This window comes from Vulpes vulpes, unplaced genomic scaffold (assembly GCF_048418805.1).
Source record: "Vulpes vulpes isolate BD-2025 unplaced genomic scaffold, VulVul3 Bu000000761, whole genome shotgun sequence".
In the NCBI taxonomy this organism is placed as follows: domain Eukaryota; kingdom Metazoa; phylum Chordata; class Mammalia; order Carnivora; family Canidae; genus Vulpes; species Vulpes vulpes.
The window spans coordinates 26,464-31,042 of NW_027325702.1; the positions used below are offsets into that span (position 1 = coordinate 26,464).

The 4,579-nt window shown below is 35.8% G+C and overlaps 1 non-coding gene across 1 annotated transcript; it reads left to right on the top strand.

The window, feature by feature from the left end:
- Positions 1-2,320: 2,320 nt before the first annotated feature.
- Positions 2,321-2,425, top strand: LOC140596683 (U6 spliceosomal RNA). The gene has a single exon (XR_011998586.1). It is a non-coding gene; the product is annotated as a U6 spliceosomal RNA (small nuclear RNA).
- Positions 2,426-4,579: the final 2,154 nt, after the last annotated feature.

The following is a 4,579-nucleotide window of genomic DNA, read 5'->3' on the forward strand; positions in this document are numbered from 1 at the left end:
CTAGTGGCTTGAAACAACACAAGGAAGTCCAAAATGTGTCTCACTGAGCTAAAATCAAGGTATTGGCAGGATTGTGTTCCTTGTGAGACTTCAAAGAAACTTTACCTCATTGCCTTTTCCCAGCTTCTAAAGGCCCTCCATACTCCTTGGCTCAGGTCCCTTCCTTCATCTTCAAAGTACTCCACTCCAAGCTTTGCCTCTGTCATCCCATCATCTGTCTCTGATTTTGACACCTTTGCCTTCCTTATATCAGGAATCATGATTACAATGGGCACACCGGATAACCCAGAATGATCTCCCTTTCTCAAAATCCTTAACTTAGTCACAAATGTAAACTCTTTTTTTTTTTTTTTTGTCAAAATAAGGCAATATATTCATAAGTTTTGGGAATTCCTATCTTTTTTTTTTTTTTTTTTTGTCTTCACAGTGACCATGGGATATATGTACTTGGAGCTAAAAAAATAAAATCTAGGGTTGTTAACACTTTGAAGTTCTTAGTCTGTATGGTCAATCATTAAAGCTATCTTGATGGAGACATAGGGTGAGAAGTAGGGGGAATTTCAGCTTATAAGGTCTGGCAGAGGAGGAAGATCTGATGGAAGACCCAGTCAAAAGACTAGAATAGCATGATCTCAAAAGTCAACCAGATTTCTGGTTTTCCAACAGCCCCACGTGAGACACTGGGCAAGGTACTTAACCTTTCCAGTCATGAATTTCCTCATTCACGTCTTCTCCACAGAGTTGTTGTGAAGACTTCGATGGTATAATGCTGTAGAGCCTTTAGCTCAGTTCCTCAGTGCCTGCTGTCATGGTCATGGTCATTGTCACCACCTCCACGGTCATCCTTAGGGATAAAGTAGGATGCAGTCTTGGAAGTGTGGTTGCAGCACTCAGATCTCTGGCTTTCTTGTGAGGGGAAGAAATTCTCTTTTGCTGCCCAGGCCGTTTGCCCCCCCCCCCCCCCCCCCCCCCCCCCCGTGTCCTTCCTTAGATTACAGGAACTTCTTGTGGGGGAATGATCGGGTATCCTGATTCCAGCTCAGCACCGTATTTATCAGTGACAAAGAGTACGAGAAAACTTCTTGCAATATGTACAAACTCAAAGCTACTTAAATAGCCATGTGGCCAAGTCAAGACTACTGTGTACACAATAATATAAAGATAAGAGATCTGCTCGATATAATTTTTAAACTTTATCTTCCTGTACTTTCCATATGAGTTTCTACTCCAAAAATAATGAGATATAGGGAATGTCCAGTACCAAATAAAAAGATTATGAAGACCACAGAGATGTATTTACCTTCCCTTTTGTATGTAACTAATCCATTCAATTGTATGCTTTGAAAGGAGTAAACTGCCTAAAACAATTTATGTCAAAACCAATTTGGATGAAACAACATAAAAACAGAGGCAAATTTTTTCTTTAAAGGTCAGAATGTTTCTGTATTCCTATTCATAAGTATCCTTGATTTGTTGCTAAAAAACCAAAAATTGATAAATGTAGTGATGTAAGGTGGATGTATCTTTCTTATGCAAGAAAGATAATAGCAAAGAGGCCAACAAATCAAGCCCTTGACTGAATCAACAGAGGCAAGTTAGCATACATATACACACTTCAATTTTATGAAAAATTATGAAAAAAATGTGCTTTCTACTTTAATTAGATTTTTAAATTAACCGATGACTTTTCTAGCCTGATCTTGTCAAATAATTTGGTCTCTAGGACTCATTACTGGCAAAACTGTAGTGAGGCAGGCAGGCTCATATACTAGTGAGAGAGTATAAACTGAGGAAAGATTTGTAGAAAACAAATTAACCTTTAAAATGTCAGTACATTTTAAACACTTCTAGGAATCTCTTCTAAGGAAATAATTCATTAAAATTTTGGGGAAAAATCTTTATGTAATAATGTTTAAAACTAATATTTTATATATAAAATACTGGAATAAATGATTATGGTGGAGGTCACACACACACACACAATTATACAGCCACATGACAAAATTTTATGCACCTGTTGAATGTGTAATGGAATAGAAAAAAACTGTCTCAAACAATGTTAAAATGATAGAATAGATCACAACTCTGTATGTACAAAATTATTTCAATAGTGCTTGCTTCTCATGTGTCTGGGTGGCTCAGTCAGGTGTCAAACTCTTGGTTTCAGCTCAGGTCATGATCTCAGGGTCATAAGATTAAGCCCCACGTTGGGCTCTGTGCTCAGAGAGAGATTCTCTCTCCCTCTCCCTCCTTGTCAGCCCCTCCCCTCGTTCATGCTCTCTCTCTCTCTCTCTCAAATAAATAAATAAAATCTTTAATAGTGCTCACTTTAGCAACACATAGTAAAATTGGAACAATACAAAGGAGATTAGCATAAACTCTGTGCAAGAATGACGCCCAAATTCATGAAGCATTCCAATTAAAAAAAAAAAGAAAAGAAAATTATTTCAACAAACATAAGAATAAATAGGAAAAACTGCATCAAAATGTAGTATTGGATATCTGATTATTTTCTCCTACTTCTCTTCATAAGTTTTTTGTCTTTTGCAACTTTTATATGTATATATCTTTGAATTAGAAAAGAATTAAAATTTAACAATTGTTTCATAATAAAAAACTGAAAAACATTTATATCTTTATTGAAATGAATAATTAGATATTTTCCTTTTTTTTTCTTTTGAGACAGAGAGAGAACATAACACACAAGGAGAGAAGGGACAGAGTGTGGGAGAGAGAAAATCTTAAGCATACTCCACGCCTAGTGTGGAGCCCAAAGCAGGGCTCTATCTCAGGATCCTGAGGTCATAACCTGAGCTGAAATCATGAGTCAGAAAATTAACCAGCTGAGCCACCCAGCTGCCCCTAATTAGCTATTTCTCTAAATTATAATTTTACATTGAGAAGTTTGGGAGGGAGGCAGAGTTTCTGAAAAGTTATTCTGATTCTCTGTGGGACCTTGTCTTTATAAGCACAGTTAACATGTTCTAGAACAAAAAGAATGTATGTCAAAATATTGTGCCAAGGACAAGTAGTAAAAGTTAAGAACAGAAAAGTAGAATTAAGAGATATTCTAAGAGTTATACTTTCAATAATGAATACCTCAGTGTTCTCTTTTGTAAGATTAGAGATTTTGACTGATTAACCTCTGTGTTCTTTCAGTACCAACAGATTATGCTTTTATAATTTTCTCTCCAAAAATAATAATTTGCATCCAGATTTACCTTTGCACAAATATATCTCCCTTTATTGCTGGGGAGGATGTAAAATTTATATATATATGCATATATATTATATATATAAAGTATATATATATAAAATGATGATCTAATGAACTAATGGATGGATAATATATATATATATACAGGATATATATCCTAATGGATTATATATATATATATATATATATATATATATATATATTCTCAGGACCATAACCTATTGCCCTGCCATCCACAGTTTGCTTGCAGATTTCTTGTTCTCAGCTTTCACAGGTTCTCAGTTTTATGGAAAGTGGAATTATTCTTTACAAATCACTTGTTTAGGCTTTGAAAACTTATCCTCTTGACTTCAAACCACATAATCTTATTCTTGCTGTTTTATTTTGTTTTGTTTTCTCTTAGACACTGGAGCATGTTTCCCTCCTTGTTTAAATTGCTTTGCATTAGGGTCATTAATTGGTGAATGTTGAGGGCTCAACATATGCTTCCCATAAAGTTGCCAGCTTCCTCCGGTGTTATATGACAGCCTTCTTGAAAGTTGAAGGACAAGGTGCTTGCATTTCATCTAAAAAAAAGACATAATTTGAACTAATGTAAATTTATAGTAGCCGAGATTACATTATAATAGAGAAGTCTGCAATGGTGGATGTAGGAAGAGTCATAAAGGACAAGTTGCAAGGGTGAAATATATTAATGTCGGTAACAGGATGTGAGAGCACACCATGTATACATCTGGGAAGCTTCAGAAGCCAGGGAGGGAAACCATCAGGAAACAGAGGCTGGTTAAATATCACATTGGTCTCAATAGGCAAATCAGATTAAAAACAATCTTGAAGTTTTGAGTAAAGTAAATAAAATCACACTCTGTAAAGCAAGAAGTGATTTTGTAACTGAGAGAAGCTTCCTGTAACTGCAAGTTTTATGTGAGGTCCCTCAATACTCTTTAGACAATTTTTTTTTCTGGACTTTTTATCAAGGTCTTTTCGGTTTTTGTTTTGTTTTGTTGTGTTTGTTTTGTTTTTTGTTGTTGTTGCTGTTGTTTTAGTAAGCACATGAACCCCAAAGATAGGATTCACAGGGAAGGTTGCAAACAGAAGCGAGGTTTTTTTGTTTTGTTTTGTTTTTTGGGGGTTTATTTATTTATTTATTTATTTATTCATGAGAGCCTCAGAGAGGGGGCAGAGATATACACAGAGAGAGAAGCAGGCTTCATGTAGGGATCTCAATGTGGGACTTGATTCTAGGACCCCAGGGTCACACCCTGGGGCTAAGGCAGACTTTCAACCGCTGAGCCATCCAGGCATCCCAGAAGAGAGGTTTAAAATAAAAGTTACATATACTTAAAAATGAAGTGCCTTTAC